Source organism: Sminthopsis crassicaudata, chromosome 1 (assembly GCF_048593235.1).
Source record: "Sminthopsis crassicaudata isolate SCR6 chromosome 1, ASM4859323v1, whole genome shotgun sequence".
In the NCBI taxonomy this organism is placed as follows: domain Eukaryota; kingdom Metazoa; phylum Chordata; class Mammalia; order Dasyuromorphia; family Dasyuridae; genus Sminthopsis; species Sminthopsis crassicaudata.
The window spans coordinates 363,418,514-363,438,414 of record NC_133617.1 but is presented as its reverse complement, the minus strand read 5'-3'; the positions used below and the strand labels follow the sequence as shown (position 1 = coordinate 363,438,414).

The 19,901-nt window shown below is 31.0% G+C and overlaps 1 protein-coding gene and 1 pseudogene across 2 annotated transcripts in view; both read left to right on the top strand.

Moving 5' to 3' along the window:
• Positions 1-19,901, top strand: part of RIT2 (Ras like without CAAX 2) — a 669,143-nt gene that overhangs the window by 69,302 nt on the left and 579,940 nt on the right. The gene's annotated exons all lie outside the window — the stretch shown is intronic.
• Positions 6,351-7,632, top strand: LOC141554287 (histone-lysine N-methyltransferase SUV39H2-like; annotated as a pseudogene).

Genomic DNA, 19,901 nt, shown 5'->3' with positions numbered 1-19,901 from the left:
TAGATACTGTTTGTCATTAGTAAAGAAAACTGAAAGAGAAAAGGTCATACAATGGAAAGAAAACTAAATTTAAGTTTAAAAAATGCTGGGTTCAAATAATGTCTCTGTTCCTTTTTTTTTCCCCTTGTTATGAACTTGGACAAGTCATTTCACTGGTAGGTTTCCTCATTTATAATATGAGACTATTATATTAAATTATTTTAAGATCTCATAGCTCTAAATATTATAAAGCTGATAGATTAATTATAGTGATATCTATTATGAACAATTAATGATTTTGATATTTTATGACATTGATAATTATATGCGTGTGTATCTGTGTGTGTATATATGTGTGTGGTGTGGTGTGTGTGCTCTGTTTCACACAATAATCTGACTTAAAAATTTCTGCCTTTGGTTAGATAAAATGAGCAGGAACCAATTTTTTAATCTTTACTTCTCTATTGGTTGACTGCTGGATTTTGTGCCTTTGCTCGATGTTTGCTGTGGTTTTCATTCTTTGGTTTTAATTAATAGATATCATAACAATGCAGAATGAAACACTTCTCAAAGTGCACATTTTAAACACAATCATGGATATTGCATTTTTTTTTTAGTGTAGAAAAATTGCATAGATAATTAAAGCCCATTATAAAGACTTACAAATCACTGAAACACAAAGAAAATTGATGTCAGCAAACAAGTAAAAAAAAAAATGCAAAAAGTGAAAAGAAAGACTCAAAGTGTTATTACTAAAAAAAATCCAACTAATGCTAAAATAAATATTAAAGACCTCAAGAGAGATCTGGCATCTGAAGGAATTATTGTTAATTTATCTACAAAGTATTATAGTCTTCTTAAAATTTAAAGAATAATGAGACTGGTTTTTAAAAAGTAATTAACCATTTCTATGAAGAGAAAAATTTATAGTTCTGGGCAATACAATGATAGAACTAGAACACTAAGGATTGGGAACGATGTTTTGTTTGTTTGTTTGTTTTTTCATCATAGTGTAAGACATCTACTCAGAAAAAAAAAAATTTTTCCTTCTAGACAGCTCTAAAGTATTATGTATATGACAAATTTTGATAAATATATTAATAGTGTTAACATGATATACCAAATATTGATACTGATATACTGCAAGAACAGAAATCCTTAAATAAAGATTAAATAGACAATAGGGATTTGGAACCATAAAATTAGGTAATGGTAAAAAAAAAAATATTTCTAGGAAATAAAGACAAATATGGTCACAGATACTGGGAAATATTCTGATTTGATTTTCATTGAAAAACTTTAATCTGTAATCAACGGTAGACTTGGAAAAACAAAAAGTTTTTCAAAAGTAGGTTCATCATAAAATCTTACCAATTATAGTGAAATACAAAGAAAAAAATTTCAGACAAACAAGCAAAAAGCCCCATTTAATATGATACCATATGAAAAAAAATTATATCTATATTTCTGTATATATGTATATATGTGATATATAATAGAAGACAAGTGTTTGCAGCAGAAAAAGATAATAGATTGCATATAAAACATTATTTGAAGGTGTAAAAATTTTAGTGTTTATTACTTTGTTAATAAATATAAAGAGCCATATCTGTAACAATTAAAGAGACATATCTGTAACAATTAAAGAATCTTATCACAATATTTGGTACATTGTACCATTATAAATTGTACAATGAATTCCTTTTATTTAAAAAAATGGATTTCTTTTATTGCAAATTATAGTTATTATAAAGGATTTTTGGTAGATGTTGTCTATTGAATCATTCTATTGGAAATACAGAAAGGCAGCCAGAAGTTTTCCTCTTTATTTCAGGTGATATAATATTGTCAGTGAATTGGCTTGGCCAGTCTTGCCTTTATTAGAAAAGATGGCTGCTTATCTTACCACTTTCTTCATGTAATTAAATGGCTTTATAAAATAGCTGCCAGAACAAATTCAGTTTTGTGAAAAGGAAGTGAAGATAAATTAATATAAAAATCTCCTTTCCTTCAATAATGTGTATGTTGGATAACTATAAGTTCCCAGAGGGAAAATAAGAAACATTGCATATTATTTAAAATCGAGAGCATTGAGGTAGGAAGTTAGGAGGGGTTATGAAAATATTTTATATGAAGACTAACATAATCTCTTTGGAATTTTATTTTTTTCTAAAACATGACTTTATTGATAGCAATCTTTCCTAAAAATAAAAACCTTTAATGATTTAACATTATCTACAGGATAATGTCAAATTACTAAGCACAGCATCCCAGGCTCAATACAATCTTAGGTCATGTTTATCTCTTCACCATTTTACCTCTCTTGTTGCCTAGGTACTCTGCCCCAATCACTCTCCTACTTGTTGCTTTTGAATCAGGCATACCCTTTTCAACTTGAATGCTTTCTTTCAATCCATTAAAATTCTATTATCTTTTCAAGGTCTAGCTTTAATGAATCTTCTTTTCTGGACACTGTAGCTGTAGCTAAGTGACCTCTCCTTCCTCTAAACTCATGTCATAGTTATTCTGTATTTTATTATTTAGTCCAATATTCCTATACTATGACTTAGTAAGATAGTCATTTGTTTACATAATTTATTTCCTCATCTTATTACTCTCTAGAATAGTACCTCCTGCAGAATTGAAAGGAACCTATAATTACAATGAATGTGAAGCTTTACCTGAAGCATGATAACTTACACACTTATTTTTATTTGCAATGAGTCATACATTGAAAATATCTAAGTATCTGTCAAATGAATACATGCATAAAATAGGCTTTTTTTTTACTATATTCCTTTTATTATTTCAAGCTTGTTTTCTTTTGTTACTATTAGATAATGTAGAGTGCCTTTACATTTTAATGAAATGTTGATAATCTCAGAATATTTACAAATAAATACTGAAAGTTTCTGAAAAGCTTTGATAATATTACTTGGCATTAATGGCAAATTCTTTCACATTTTTTCCATTAAGGCTTCATTGCAGTATTTTTAATAACTTTTTTCACCAATTAATGACAAGACAAATTTTAGCCTTCATTTTTACAAGATTTTGAGTTCCATCTTTTTTTTCCTTCTATTCTCTTTCTCCTTTCCTATGAAAATGTCAGGCAATTTGATATAGATTATCCATGTGCTATCATATAAAACATATTTCCATATTAGCTATCATATATTACATATTATACATAGTCACATATAATCATAAAAGAAGAAACAGATTAAAAGAAAAAACTAAAAACAAAGTGGAAAAATATACTTCAATTTGCATTGAGTCTATCAGTTCTTCAAATTGGTGTGCATAGCATTTTACTTAATAAATTTTTTATATTGTCTTGTATCATTGCATTGCTGAGAAAAGCTGAGTCATTCATAACTAATCATCACTGATTAGTTACAATGTTACTGATACTATGTACAATATTTTTCTAGTTCTACTCATTTCACTTTGCATTAGTTCATACACATCTTCCTGGGTTTTGGTTTTTGTTTTTTTGTTTTTTTCTGAGATCTGCATATTCATCATTTCTTATTCCACCAAAGTATATATGTTAGACATGTAGGAAATATAGGAATGAATAAAACAAATACCTCTTCTCAAGTTCACAATACTAGGATTAACTGATTTCTGTATATTTAGAAGATTTCATTTCAACAAACAGTTACTAATTTTTCTCTGTTGACACTGCATTGTGCCAGGTAATAATGATTCAAAGTTAAAAGAAAACACATTATTTGCTTTCAAGTAATTTATACACCAGTAGAGAACAATAAAATTAACGTCTTGGATTAGAAAACTTTTGAAGTCTCTAACAATTCTAGATATAATTCTAGATGAGATTCTAACATCTACATGGATTCTAACATTTAGATCTAGATCTAGATGAGAATACTTGGTCACAAAGAAGAGTATCATTTTGGTTAAATTGAAGTTAGTAGAAGTCATATTTAAGAGGATCTCAAATATCGAATTAAGAACTTTCTATTTCATTAATAAGTTATGATATTAAAATTTTCTTTGTAGGACAATGATAAAGTGTATATTAAAGAAATTATTCTTAAAGTGATGTGAAGAATTGACTAGAGAGATAACAATAACAAAAATCTGAAATTTGGAAAAATAGAAAGGTTTTGAACGCTGAGAGATGATGTTGAATTAACTAGAATATGTACAACTCATTGGAAATATTTGGAGAGTCTGCAAATAGGAGAAATATTATGATAGTAGAGTTAGCAATAATTCACATTTGTTTAATTTAGTTAAATCTAATTTCTAAAATAAATGTTATTACTAACCTACATTTTAATCACCTGTATTTACAACTGAATCTTTTTCTCAAAGCCTCCACACACACACACACACACACACACACACACACACACACAAAAAAAAAAAAAAAAAAAAAAAAAAAACACCTCAAATAAATAAATAAATAAATGAGCAAAATAAATCCAACAAATGTATTGGAAAATGGCTAATACTATATGCAGCGTTACATTTCAGTGGTCCCCTATATTTGCAAAGAAGTAAACAATCCTCTATTCATTGAAACAAAGCTTGATCACTTTCAATTATTTTGTTCCTGTTCTTTGAATTTACATTATTGTCATAATTGTGTATATTGGTTGGCTGCTTTTGGATATTTCATATCCAATTTTTATTGTTGCTGTTCCTGTTCATCATTAAGTAAGCAACAGTAATATTTCATGACTTTCATATATCTTACTTTACTTATTCATTCACTAACCAATCAGCATTTATTTCATTTCCAGTTCTTTGCAACCAAAAAGTAACATAAAATTTACACATATGTATAGTATACACACTTACATATGTGTTCTTGTGTGCATGTGTATTTATATATGGGTGTTTTTATGCATATATATGCATATATACATATGCATTGTAGGAAAATAAACTCACCTCACTATGATGATAAAAACAGACTATAATTAAGATATTTTAATATATGCATATGTATATGTAACTGCATACACACTAAGGTATATATATATATATATATATATATAAACACATGCTAATATACATACATATATGCATATGTGTGTGCAAGTGCAAGTATCAATGCACATATCTATACCTATATAAACGTGTGTGCATACACATACACACACATATATATATATATATATTATCTTTGTGTACATACAAACACAAATATATACTAGTTGTGCCACTACTGTTACTAAAATTACTACTAAGTTAACAAAAGTTGAGTAAGTATAGATGCTTGACTTTTCAATGGGAGATTATATACATACATATATATGTATTTGTGTAACATATATTTTGCATATATGCATATATAGTGAGGGTACAGAGAGCAAGGAGTTAAATATGAAGGAATGATACCTAAAAAATGAAAATAAAGGGGTGAGAGAGGAATGATCTGGTAGAAAGTAAAAGGCAAGAAAAACTGTTTTATACTGTTGGGGAAGAGGAGAGAGGTGAAAGAGTATGAGCGAACCTTATTGTCATCACAACTGACTCAAAGAAGGTATAACATGTACTCTCAACTGGGTATGGAAATGTATCTTAACTCACAAGAAAGTAGGAGGGGAAAGGGAAAAGAGAAGGAGGGGGTAATAGAAGAGAAGGCAGATTGAAGGAGATGAGATTCAAAAGCAGAACACTTTTGAGGGAGGACAGGATGATAGGAGAGAAAATAGCATAAATAGCAGGGGGAATAGGCTGGAGGGAAATACTGTAAGCAATAGTAACTGTGAAAAAATTCTGAAGCGAATTTCTCTGAAAAAGACCTCATTTCTCAAACATATAGAGAACTGAGACATATTAAAAAAAAATAAAAGAGCCTTTCTGCAATTGATAATTAATGAAAAGTTATGAACAGTTTTCAGATGAAATAGTCAGAGTTCTCTATAACCATATTTTAAAAATGCTTATACTCACTATTGATGGGAGAAATGCAAATTAAAACAATTTTGAGGTACTATCTTGTATCTATTGGATTAATAATAGAATAGAAAAGGGAAAGGGCAAATGGTGGAGAGGATGTGGGGAATATGGGAAATTAACACATCGTTGGTGGAGTTGTGACCTGAGACCTGATTCAATCATTCTGAAAAGCAATTTGGAACTATGCCCAAAGGATTATAAAACTATGCATACTCTTTTTATCTTTGAGCAGGTGACCATCAATTGGTGAATGGCTGAACAAGGTGTAATATGTAATTATAGTGTAATAAAATTATGCTATTAAAAAAATGATGATCAGGTGCTTTCACAAAAGGTTGGAAAGATTTCCATGAGTTGATGCAAAGTGAAAAGTACTGAATATAAAATAACAGCAATAGGAATGAAGGTTCCACAAGATGGTGGTGCATGCAGTCAGAACATAAGGAGGATATGGAATATTACCTTGTAAAATGGAAAGGATGGCCAGAAACTACAAATACTTGGGAACCTTCAAGAAACCTCAAATGTCCATTACTTCTTGAACAATTTTATAATGACCAACGTGATTATTTGTCTCAGCTAAAGCAAGGCAAAGCAGTAATGTTGACAAATGATATCAAAAATTTGAAGCCTAGTATTGCTGAGTATGTTGTAAAGAAGGCTAAACAAAGGGTATCTCTGCAGAGATTGCAAGAAGAGCTTAACAGAAAAAAGAACCATTAAGGAATGATCTTTGTTGAAAATACTGTTGATCTGGAAGGTCCACCTTTAGACTTTTACTACATTAATGAATACAAACCTGCTCCTGTAATCAATTTAACAAATGAAGCCATAGTTGGTTGTATGTGCACAGGTTGCTTTTTTGAGAAGTGCTGCCCTCCAGAAGCTGGAGTTCATTTGGCTTACAATAAAAAAAAGGCAGATAAAAATCCAACCTGGCACTCCTATCTATGAGTGCAACTCAAGGTATAAATGTGGGCCTGTTGCCCCAAAAGGACTGTTCAGAAAGGTACACCATATTCACTTTGCATCTTTAGAACTAGCAATGGCTGTGGCTGGGGAGTGAAAACCCTTGTGAAAATTAAAAGAATGAGTTTTGTCATGGAATATGTTTGAGAGGTTATCACAAGTGACGAAGCTGGGAGACGGGGGCAGCTCTATGATAATAAAGGAATCACATATCTCTTTGATCTGGACTATGTATCTGATGAATTCAGAGTCATGCAGCTCCATATGGAAATGTGTCTCATTTCGTGAATCACAGTTGTGATCCAAATCTTCAGGTGTTCAACGTTTTCATTGACAACCTTGATACTCGCCTTCCTTGAATAGCACTGTTTTTATCCTGGAGAAGTGCTTACTTTTGATTATCAAATGAAATGTTCTGGAGATATATCTTCAGAGTCTATTGACCTCAGCCCAGCCAAAAAGAGGGTCAGAACTGTGTGCAAGTGTGGATCTGTTTCTTGCAGAGTTTACCTCAACTAAATTTTCAGGATATAGGTCTAAAGATAAATGTCATGGTTCTTTTTGTTTGTTTTTTACTTCAATCCCATCTTAGAAAATGAATTTTTTTTATATTTAAGTATTTGGGATATTTTTATATATACTAAATCAAGGTTGTTATGTCTCATGTTTTCTGAATTTACAATCCATTTCAAAACCACATTAGCCAAAGACCTTACTGATGCTTATTAATGTGAAAGGGTAAACACAGGGTCACAAAAAGTAGATTTTACACAGACCAATCAAGTGTATCAGTGCTTAATAGTTGAATGTCATGCCCATTAGGAAAATAAAATTACTTAAGAATTTGGGTTTTTGTTCATTCAACAAACATTTATTAAGCACTAATTGTGCAGAGCACTATGCTAAGCACTGGGAAAAATAAAAAAAAAAAAAAAGTTTGGAGAAGATACCATCCCTGCCCCCTTGGAGCTTACATAAGTTTAGTTATGAAAATGCTGCTTTTGAATATGTGTTATCAGTTTAGGACTAACATTCAATTTGTTGAGAAATATAGTTAGTTTATTTAATTTGGACAAGGTAAAAAAAGTTCTATTTTTGTTAATGTAATTTATATGACATCCTTATTCATCTTCTTAACAGTCATACATACTGTGTATGTACTTATTGAAAATAGGGGATATCAAATTTTATACGCTTTTTTATAATTTTTATTAAAACAAATTGACAAGTTATTGATCCTAATGTTTGCTAAGGTGTAAAATTAAATGTAAAACAATAGAATTTAAATATCTTCATTTCATAGTTTAGAGAAGTTTGTAGCATATAAGGTATATTTCTTCTGCTTTTACAAGTGGTTCTTAAGTTTTTTCATAGAGAACAATAATTCGTTTAAAAGTACTGAATCATAATTAGGCCATCATTAGGCTATCATAAAATAAGGCCATCATAATTATGTGGGAGGAAAAGGGTGGGGTTTGGGACCAAAGGGAAAATTTCTATCAACTAATATTGCAGCATCAAAGCCCTTTGCAGTACTCCTCAGAAGAACAGATTTACATCCTGAAACCCCTCATAACTCCACTGAAAATTGCAAGTCCCTGTTTGAGAACTACTGATCTGTATACTATAACCAGATGTTCCCTAAAGTATTTTGTGTATTTCCATATTTGCTAATGTTTTATAACAAGAAAATTTTCTAATAAAAACAAACAAACAAAAATAACAGCAATATTTTAAGATGATCAATTGTGAATGACTTAGCTATTCTCAGTAATGTAAAGATCCAAGACAACTCTGGAGGACTTAATGATAAAAAATGCTATTCAAAAAAGAGAAAAAAAAAAAAAAAACTGATGGTGTCTGAATACAGATTGAAACTTAGTTTTAAAATTTTCTTTATTTTTCTTATTTTTTTCTTTGCTTATGGTTTTTTTTTTTACTACATGACTGATGTTTTACATAATTATACATGTATAACCTATATCTAATTGCTTGACTTCTGAATTGGGGGGGTGGCAAGGTCGCAAGGGAGAGAATTTGAAACTCAAAATCTTAAAAATGAATGTCAAAAATTATTTTATATATATAATTTTGTGGAAATAAAAACTAAAGTATTTTTTAATTTTAAAATAAAATTTCACTAAGGATTTTGAGTACACTCTGCATGTATCAATCTATAAACATTTATTAAGTGCCCATTTAATTTAAAAATGGAATAGGGCACTTTTGTCAGACGGGGAATAAGATGTCAGAAGATTTCACATGTGGAGAAGGAGATGTCATGAAGGAGTGACAAACAGAGCATTTTTTTTTCTTATTACATCCTGTAGGCAACAGCGTTTATTGAATGTATATTCATTGAATTTTGGGGTGCCATTGTCAGACCTAGACTTTAAGAAAATAACTTTAGGGGTTCAATGAAGGATAGATTAGATTAGAGAGGAACTTGAAGCAAGCCTACCCACAACAGACTACTGCACTATCCTAGACATGAAGTGATCACCAGCAACAAAATAGTGACAATGTCAGAAGAGAGAAATTTCTATATTGGAGAGATGTCACAAAGATGAAATTAGCAGGTCTTGGAAAAGAAGGGGATATTAGGGTAAGAGATAATAAGAGATTGAGAAAAAGTCCTGTGTTGTGAGCCTATGGAACCATGAAGATTATGTAGTATTGCAAGAGAAAGTGAATAATATTTGTTGGAATTATGGAACACAGCACTTTTTCAAAAAAAATATTTTATTACAATTTTATTGCAAGGATTGTTACAGTTCAAATGTTCGGCTTCATTGTGAATAGAGCATTTTCTGGTTAATGAAATAATCAGCCTACTAAAGTAAGAAACCTTCATGTTCTGCTTATGACCTTAAAAATAAACACATATATATGTGCAAGTGGTTGTGTTGAAGCCATTGTTCTCCATGGACCTCCCTGTAAAAGGGAGTTTTTCATTAAGACACATTGGGCTGAACTATGAAAAGAAATCATTCTGAAAATCTCATTGCTCTAGTGTTCTTTAAATGTTTTATGGAGACCTGCCTGGCGTCTAGTGATCCCAAGCACTGTGTTCTGTCTGAAATTGCATCTCTTTATTTAATTCCCATGTTATTCTGAGCAAAATGTGCATTGCTTAGTAATATGATGTAAAGGGAGATTTGTCACTTCCAAAGTGTGCATTACTTAGAGCTAGTGTTGTCATGGGAATAAACTATTCACCAATAACAAATGCACTTAACTCTCTCCTGAAAAGGACACACATTACTTTAACCTGAAAACCATGCTTATCAAATGTTCACCGTGGTCAGTAATAGCCATTTCTAGATGTGAATTGTAGTATGTCAAGTTCAAGTCTCACTGCTAAGTTCAAGAGGGAGCTTCTGCCGGCTCTATCCTTCTGTGTTAGATATTATCTGTAGACAATAAATTGGACAGGACATACACATGACTTAAATTCATAAAAATTTAGCTATTCTACTAAAATTCTACTTTAGAAATAATTGACTTATGGGATCTCAAAAAAAAAAAGAAAAAAGGAAAGAAAGAAAGAAAGAAAGAAAGAAAAAGAAAGAAAGAAAGAAAGAAAGAAAGAAAGAAAGAAAGAAAGAAAGAAAGAAAGAAAGAAAGAAAGAAAGAAAGAAAGAAAGAAGAAAGAAGGAAGGGAAGGAAGGAAGGAAGGAAGGAAGGAAGGAAGGAAGGAAGGAAGGAAGGAAGGAAGGAAGGAAGGAAGGAAGGAAGGAAGGAAAGAAAGAAAGAAAGAAAGAAAGAAAGAAAGAAAGAAAGAAAGAAAGAAAGAAAGAAAGAAGAAGAAAGAAAGAAAGAAAGAAATCACGAGTTCAAAATGGCAATTAGGATGGACTTGAAGTCAAAAGTGATCTGTGTTGAAGCCCTGCCTCAAATCCTAACTTTTTTTTTTTTTCCAACTCAAGGCAAGTTACTGAGCTTCTCTAAGCCTTAAGAATCTCACCTTTAAAATGAGGATTGAATGCCTAGAGTACTTGATCAACTAGTTTGTTGTAAAGACCAAATGGAATAATTTATATACAAATCTTTGCAACCACCCTAAACTAAATCTCAGCTATTATTAACATAATTAATTTTAATTTAAAGCAAACAAAAAATAAAAAAAACTAATGATATAACAGTAACCCAGATATTCAAACATAACATTCTCCATACTCACTAAATTTTTTAAAATTAAAAGTTGTCACTACTCAGTCACTACCTATGAATATTTTAACCTCCTGATACCATTTGCTTTTTTTTTCTTTTTCTACTTTCTATCATCTATCTATCAAACTATATTAGAGTCAACAAATATTTATTGTATATTAGGCTAGGTAAATGTTATTCTTAATTTTTTTCTTGTGTTCAACTTTTTGCAATCCCATTTGGGATTTTCTTATCAAAGGTACTAGATCTTTTTCTCCAATTCATTTTTCAGATGAGGAAACTGAGAAAAACAAAGTAAAGTAACTTTTCCAGGATCACACAGCTAATAATTATCTATGGGTAGATTTAAACTCAAGTCTTTCTGACTGTTGGCCCAGTGCTCTATCCACTATGCTATCTAACCACATCTTGATTAATATTACTAGGTTAAAAATTAGAAGATTTGCTTTAGCTTTGTCTCTGTTATCTTCTTGGTAGTGGTAATAGTAGTTGTTGATATTGTAATTGTTGCTGCTGCTGCTGTTGAAGCAGCTTACATTAATATAGCGCAGTTATGTTTACAAATAATTTTCTTTGCTATGCCATCGTAAGGTAATAACTCGTTGTTTGTTTATTTGTATGTCTCTTTTATATATGACAGAAGTGAGATTCAGAGACATTAAATGACTTACTCAATCACAAGAGCATTTTGGTCTTTGAGGCACATCACTTTGCCTTGATACCAACTTCCTGGGACTCAGTCTTAATTTTTACTGTCTTGATTACGAACAGACATAATTATTTTTCTTATATTTATCTCTACAATCTGACCCCAAGACCAATTAGAGGAGTTTATCCAGTGTAGGGATGACCTTTTCTCTGGTACCACCTATGGGCTATGAGCATTAACAAAAAATAACTATTGTGGGTGAGAAAGATAATGATAAGAAGGCTTTTAGTGTTAATAACAACAAATCTCCAAGTAGAATTATATATGTGTATATATAAAATATACACATATAATGATATATAATATATGAATGATCATATATAATATATACATATATGTATGTATAAGTATAAATATATATTGCTGAATATGTACACAACCTGAAATAGAAAAGAAATCTCTATTATCAAAAACCTTACAGATTAGTTAGGGTAAGTATATATACTAAAATAAATAACAAAATTGCTTAATATCAAAAGAAGTATGAATCATAAATTATATAAGAGATTAGAGGAAAGAGAGAAATCACTTTTGATGCAAAGAAATTTTCAGGAAAGATAAAAGCTTGAAAGATGGCTAGTGAGGAAGGCAACCCTGGTCTGATTTCATGCCTCTTATTTAGTCAATGCAATACTTCAGTTCCTAAATATTTTCTATTAAGAATGATAATGTCTATTGACAACTGGTAATGACCAGAATGTATAATGTCTATTGATAACCCCAAGGGAAGTCTGGTATACTCTAATTCTTGTGGCATTCTGGAGTCAGAGGGTGAAATTTCAATATAGGATGAACAAGAGAGATTTTTCTCATTTCTTCTGCTCATTCCCCCAAACCCAGAATCCCTAGTAATAGGCATGTGGAAGGAATATTTTCTTTTTTTTTGCATTTTTTTTCTTCTGAAGGGACTCTATGCATTTAATAGATATGCCATAATTTAACTGTGTTTGAATGGTATTAGCTATATATGTCCAGTAATAAATATGTAATTTATGATGGCTGTTTTATTATGTCCTGAACAAAAATAAGTTATTTTCTACTATCCATAATTTCCAAAGATAACTTTTTGATTTAATTTCAATCACTATAGTGCTCTTTATGTGCATATCTGTCCACTTACCAACATAATTCAGTTCTAATCAACAATAATACATTAAGCAACTCATATAATCAAGGCATTGTAGTAAGAAATGGACATATAAAAACAAAATTAAAGGAATTACTGGCTTCAAAGAGGATACATTGGACTGGTAGAATGTAATATTTATATAAATACAAGATCACTTTATAAGCGAGAAATTCAAATAATTTAAGAAGGAGAAAGCACTAAAATTTAAGGTAGAAAGGAAATTTCATTTTAGTGTATAATACTTTGAATTTGAGCCTTGGATTAAACAGAGAATAGGAGCTAGACTGACCTTTACTAGACTAATAAGTTTTTTTTTTTTCCCCTAAAATTTCATTATTTCTCTCTAATTTCTGTAGATACAATCAAATAACTGATGTGTCAGAATCACATAATTGTGTTTTTCTGAAAATGCTCTGGTAGTTTGCTCATTAGATCATACTTCTCACCACTACTGAAATGATTAAAACAATAAGCATTTTGATCTAGTGCACTTTGCTAGCAATCTCACTTACATATTTCTGGTAAACTCTGCCCTAGTGTGGTATAATGGGAAGATCATTACATTTAGAATGGGAACAACTAGACACAAAACTGACAGTATCACTTATAACCTGTTTTACATCAGACAAGCCACTTATTCTCTATGGGCCTTGGTCACTTCCCCTCTTAAATGATAGGATTAGAATTGATGTCTTCTAAGGTCATTCCTAGTTCTAAATGCATGACAGTCATTTCCCCAAGGTGGATGTCTGGTTCTTACATTGTACTGAGGTACTTTGGACAGCAACAAGAACAGAGTTCTTGTTACAGCAGCAGCCTATAGACAAAAAGGACTCTTGAAGAACAGCCTTTAGAGCCAGGTTTATTCAAGCCTGAAGTTCATTTTTGCCTTATTATTTTACTTATACCTATGGAATAGCATTTATTTTTCTTTCATTTTAATTATTGCTCCAAATTCGACAAAATAAACTAGTTAGAAGCTTGGCCAAAAATGAAACCTTCAGGCTTAATTCAATTTATTTTTGTTGTTTCATTATATGCTGCCTTTTCAATCTAGAGCCAAAATCCTCAATGTGGTATCTATGTGTATGTGAGTTTTTTTGTTTGTTTGTTTTGTTTTCTGTGTATGTAGCTCCAAAGAATTCTCACTAAATATTGGCTTGTCTTATTTCTAGACCAAAGCTCTATTCTCATTCTGTACTTCCTTAAACACTTGAGATATATGGAAATTCCCAACTATTATGTTTCTATTTTGCTACAGTGGTTCTATTTTGTTATTGATAATAATTTGTTACTTGACAAAGTGACATCAAACTTTAAACTAATAAGCCAAGCCAAATTTTGTCTTTAATGTCACTTTAATTACCTTTTTTAAATCTACAAATGCAATCTTATTTTCCCATTACTGAAAAAAATATTTGATATGCATGACATGATTTAACATCTAAATGAGATTGAATTTAACTTATAATAAGGGGAGAGGAAAAGTCACAAACATTAAAGTATACCAATATGGGGGTGGGGGAAACAAACTGAAACAAATAAAAATAAATAAAAATATTTTGCAAGATACATGGAAAATGTTATCATATCATTTTAAAATGAAGAAATTGACAAAATTTTAAAATTATCACATGACCCAAAGATCCTTGAACTATAAATCAACAGTTTTAAACCTCAGCTTAGCTATTTGCTAGTTTTGTCATCTTATCTATATCATTTCATCTCTTAGAACATTGGTTTACTAAACTACATAATGAATAGAACTGCATTAGTTGACTTCTAAAGTTTCTCCAGTTTTCACATTTTATCTTGAAAACTTTAAGTGGTAAAACTGGATATAAAATTCAGGTGCTCTGATTTCAAGATTAGAATTTTTCTTTTTTTTTTTTTTTAAATAATGTTATGCCATAGTTCTCTTTTATTGTTCTGACTCAGTTTGCCTCATTATCCTGACCCAGTCCTGCCTTGGTTTCCGTAATTGTTTTGCTCAACCACCCCTTCCTCCTAATCATGATTCTCCAGATAAGGAAAAAGACCTTCTCTCTTAAATATCATCAGAATGTTGGGTGCCTCTCCCCATTCTGTAATCCCAATTATCAGCCCCCCCATGCGTCTCCTCAGCCTGTCAGAATCAGATTGTTAGAGTCCTATTCCCACTCTCAGCACCCTGACTCCACACCTGCCTCTCTCTACCCTCTGAGTCTGAGCCACGTGTATATATGTCATTGAGAACTCACATCATTGGATTCTTGGAGACTCATTCAGCCCGGGGACTAAACCTGGGATCCATTTGGTCCCAGTACATCTCTCCCTTTTAAATAAATTATTAAATACTCTCTAATCTCTATCTTGCCTCAGTTTCTCGGGCATTAGAATACTACATTACCTCCCAGTATAATCATTCAAGTTTATATATGTTAAAATTTTCCAAGGTTTTTTTTTTTTTTTAAACATACACATATTGGAGATATTTATCATGCAAAACTCCACAAAATGTTTGGTGTTCAATGTTCCCTCTCTTCTGCAGCATCATTAAAATATGTGTTATAGAAATTTGTAAAATGTTTTGCTTTAATATCAGAACAGTTCATCCCCTTTCATATTAGGTGATACCAAGCAAGGGAATAGGGATATTAGAGAGGAAATCATGGAGTTGAAGGTGACAGGTTTATGGCACTAGCCCTTGCCTTATTTGCAGTAATTCATTTTATATACTGTATAGTGTTTCATACTGGTGGACCCAAAGGCTAGAACTGTCTGTGATTTAGCTCAAACCATAAGCAGGGAGGTAGTAACAAAGAGGGCAGAAAATAGGTCTGCTGATTGGAACAGTAAATTAGGAGATGAAAGAAGTAAAGTAAAGAAAAACTGAATTACAAAGACATGCATAAACATTTCATTTGCTTTGCTGCCTACTCCTAGGTTCTCTCTATGAATTTGGGAACTCAGTATCCCAGATACTTTCTCTCAGCTCTGCCATCCTTTATTTTATGTATTGTACCCTTGGATCTTTTGCTTATCTAACTCTTGTTACAAGAACAAAACCAAAGTTATTTTGTTTTCTAGGTCTTAGGCCATGAAACAACAAAGTTCTTTGAATACAATTAAAAAAGATTTTTTTTTCTTTTTTTTCTTTTTTTCTTTTTTTTCTGGGCATTTGTTGAGGCAAAGGGGCAAAATTAACTGAACAGCAGAAAGCTGTTTTTGTTTGCTGAGGGCACCTGGTAACATTTTTATACTTCCCCTCAGTCTAATCATATCCTTACCATCATCCCTCCTATTGAGGTTTGGGGACACTTAACCCACAGAGGTATTTACCACTACTCAGAGCAATTCAGAGTTAACTGGTTCCTAGAATCCATCTTGTGACTCTCGGTGGAGTTTCACTTCTGTTACTGATTTTAGAATTTAAAAAAAAAAAAAAAAAAAAAAAAATTTTTGTACTGGCCTCATGATTTATTTCTTCAATATGTTCAAGATGCAATAAAATGGCTGTCAAGTGCCGAATTCTCATTTTGTAAGTACCAACACTTATACTGTCCCCTATTGGTCATTTCTCAACATAAAATATGATAGGATGATGGAGTTTCCTTTAAGCCATAGCTTCTGTAAGAACATATTTCCCCAAGAGAAATCTACCCTAGAAAGCTTCCCAATAATCTCTGGCAATAAATGTTTATTAGCTTTGATGACCATGTTGTCTGCATGGTCTGGGGAGAAATGTTTCTTTTGTTGATTTTTAGGTTCATTGCATTGTTGTATTGATGGCTTTTAAAGTGGCATCTCAGCTTTGTAGAAAGTTCAATGTAACCTATAATACTGTAGCCATGTTCTTGACCAGTCTCTTACTTATGAAATAAAATATCTAATGTCTCTTTTTAACTCTAAACATATATCCCTTTAAAAATGCACTTTTCAGCAAGCATACTTTTACAGTATAGTTTAAGGAAAGAAGCACTAGTGTAAAAGTCAACAGGCCCAGCTGTGACAGGTGATCTTTTGGAGATTGCTCTGCATTTCCACTCAGTCTATCAATCTTTGAATTGAATATAATACTTGTTACTAAATTTATAATTTAGAAATTTTATAACCTAATTTATAAACTTGTTACTACAAATGAAAGGCACAAAAGACTTCAAAGCAATATGTGTTGTTATATTGACTATTATTTCTATTACTATTACTATTATTATTACTAGTAGTGATATTTTTCTCCTTTCTTAATCAAAAGCACACAATGCCTACAGGGACTTTTTCTTTCCTATAAGACAGAGAGATAGACAGAAAGATAGATAGAGAACATATATGTTTTTAAAGAAGATGGAAAGCAAACATTTTTTACTCTGGGGACAGAACTCACTTGCAGTTTCTTCTGGTCTTTAGTATCACACGTAGTGTCTAATCTTTCAGACTGGGGACATTATCTGTCTTAATATGGAGCACCTCCAGAATACTGGATGTTTTCATTGACTTCTTTAGATTGAGCCTCTTCCCAGCCAGACCTAGAAATAATCTAGACATTCTTGTACCTTCTATTCCTTTGAAACAGGAACAATTACATATTAATCCCACTTCAATAATAAAAGTTAATATTTATATAGTGCTTTACATTTTTGAAGTGTCTTAAATAAATGATTTCTCTTGATCATCACAATTTTTCATTTAGGGAGGTAATGAAGAAATATAATTATCATTTTACATATGAAGAAATTGGAACTATAGAAGGCTTCAGTAATTTCCAAAAGTCATGCATCTAGTAAGTGGAAGAGCTAGCTTCTAAGTCTATAACTTTTAACTTCAAATTCTATATTATTTTCATATCAGAACTGATTTCAGACATCTCTTTTTAAGCTAAATTCCTGAACCTGAACTTTCTTTCTGATTCCTAAACTAATACAACTGATATCTAAAGTGAATCCATTCTCAGTTTGCTTCATCTTGATTTTCTGATCCATACATACATCAAACTATGAGTTCCCTTTGGAAGAACTGAAGGTCAATTGAAGTTCAAGACCATATAAAATGGGACAAACAAAATATCCAAGACAAGTTTTGCAGTTGCAGATAAATTATTTTCTTTTCTCTGATTCTGCTTCTCCTGAAAATTTCCTAAAAAATTTCCTCCTGAAAAAATCTCCTAGAAAACTTTAACTTTATTCTAAGAATTCTCCTGTTTCACATATTTCAAGGAGAATGAACTTAAGGAAAAGGAACAAAATTAGCTGTTCACTCATTCTGACTCTGATCATTTATAAGTAATAGAGAAAAAAATAGTTATTTCCTCTTTAAAAATCAGGCATTATCAATATTGATTGTTCTTTCTTTTGAACTTCTATGACACCCTTTTTATCACTCTTTGAAGTTTTTTTTAAATTGTAATTTGTGTGTGTATGTGTGTGTGTGTGTGTGTGTATGTGTATGTGTGTAGCTATTATAGTATTATATAAGAAAGAGAATGGAACTTGAAGATGCTTGTTTGAATCCTAAATCAGATATCTATTAGGCCTATGATCATGAGCAATTCAGTTAACTTCTTAGAATTTCAATTTCCATATCTATAAAATTAAATAATAATCATTCTATTATCTAGGTTACAAAAGACTCGTGCAGAAGAAATCTTCCAATTTTAAAGCAATGAAAAATTTTAATTATCATTGTTAGTTTACCAGTTATATAAAAATTTATAACAACTTTGAGGTCAAGGACTATTTTATTCATCTGTTATTCCCTTCAGTAATCTGAACAGCATCTAAAAAATAGTAATCTCTTGATGATTTTTAATTGAACTCTTACTACTAATGTATATTAAATAATACTAATTCACATTTCTGTTGCACTTTATTTTTTGTGAACTACTTTTCTCTCAAAAGCCTGTTTGATCAGATCTCTTAAAACAAATAAGAAAAATGAGATTCAGGAAAGACAAAAATACTTGTTCAAAGTCATATGACTAGCAATAGTAGAATCATAAATATAGAAGTAGAAGGGATCTTACACATAATCTAATCTAACTTCATTTGACAGATAAGGAAACTGAATTTCAAAAACGTTTATTATTTGTTCAAAGTCACACAGTTAGTATGAAGAATGTAAACCCAGATCTCTAGACTTCAAGTCCTATGCTTTATCCAACAGAAAATACTACTTTTAATTTTCAGAGCCAGGGCTTTAAAGCTAGTGTTTTTATCAAAAGCAGAGTTCCTTCCACAATAATAGATAGGTTTTTACAAATCTCTTGATAAGATCCTAAGTATTATAGGATTAATTATGCTTTTTAGCTAGGAGTAAGGAAAGGAAGACCATTCCATTTGTTTGTTTGTTTGTTTGCTTTCTCTTTTAAGGAATCAGTGTGATTTATGACCAAATAAATAAATAAAAGTGTTTTTTTTTTTTTTTTTTTTTTTTTTTTTCAAGTAGCAGGCTTATAAAAAAAGAAAAGGAAGGAATTAGCATGATAACATGGTGGAACTCCTGTCAGCCTCAATGATTTGTTACTGTAAGAAGCAAACATTTGAATGGCAATCCTCAATTGTATCAAACAAAACCAATTGTTTTAGAATGCTCTTAGACTATAAATTCCATAAGACCAAGTTTTATCTAAATAAGATAAGACCCTTCCTTTTAGTATGTAATACAATATTCCTTAATATAAATTTGCTGAATTTTGAATGAATGGAAAAGATCAGAAAGATAACCAAGGAGAGAATAGATGAAACAGTGTTTACAAATAAAGATTTCTTTAAAAAACATGGATTTTGTACATGAGAACTAACCTTTTGTGGAAATAGAGTATAAGTAGGCACCCTCAGAAGATGTTAGAAGTTTTTCCCCTTGGAAAATCCTTTTATCCGATATCTAGTTAAACTGAATATTTTCAAAAGAAACATCTATTTAATTTAAAACTTTGATCCCTATGAAATGTGTGTTATTATGGAATCAGTCTTGGCACAAAGCCATTCTTAGTCATTGATATCTTACTGTGATTGAAAGTTTTAAAAC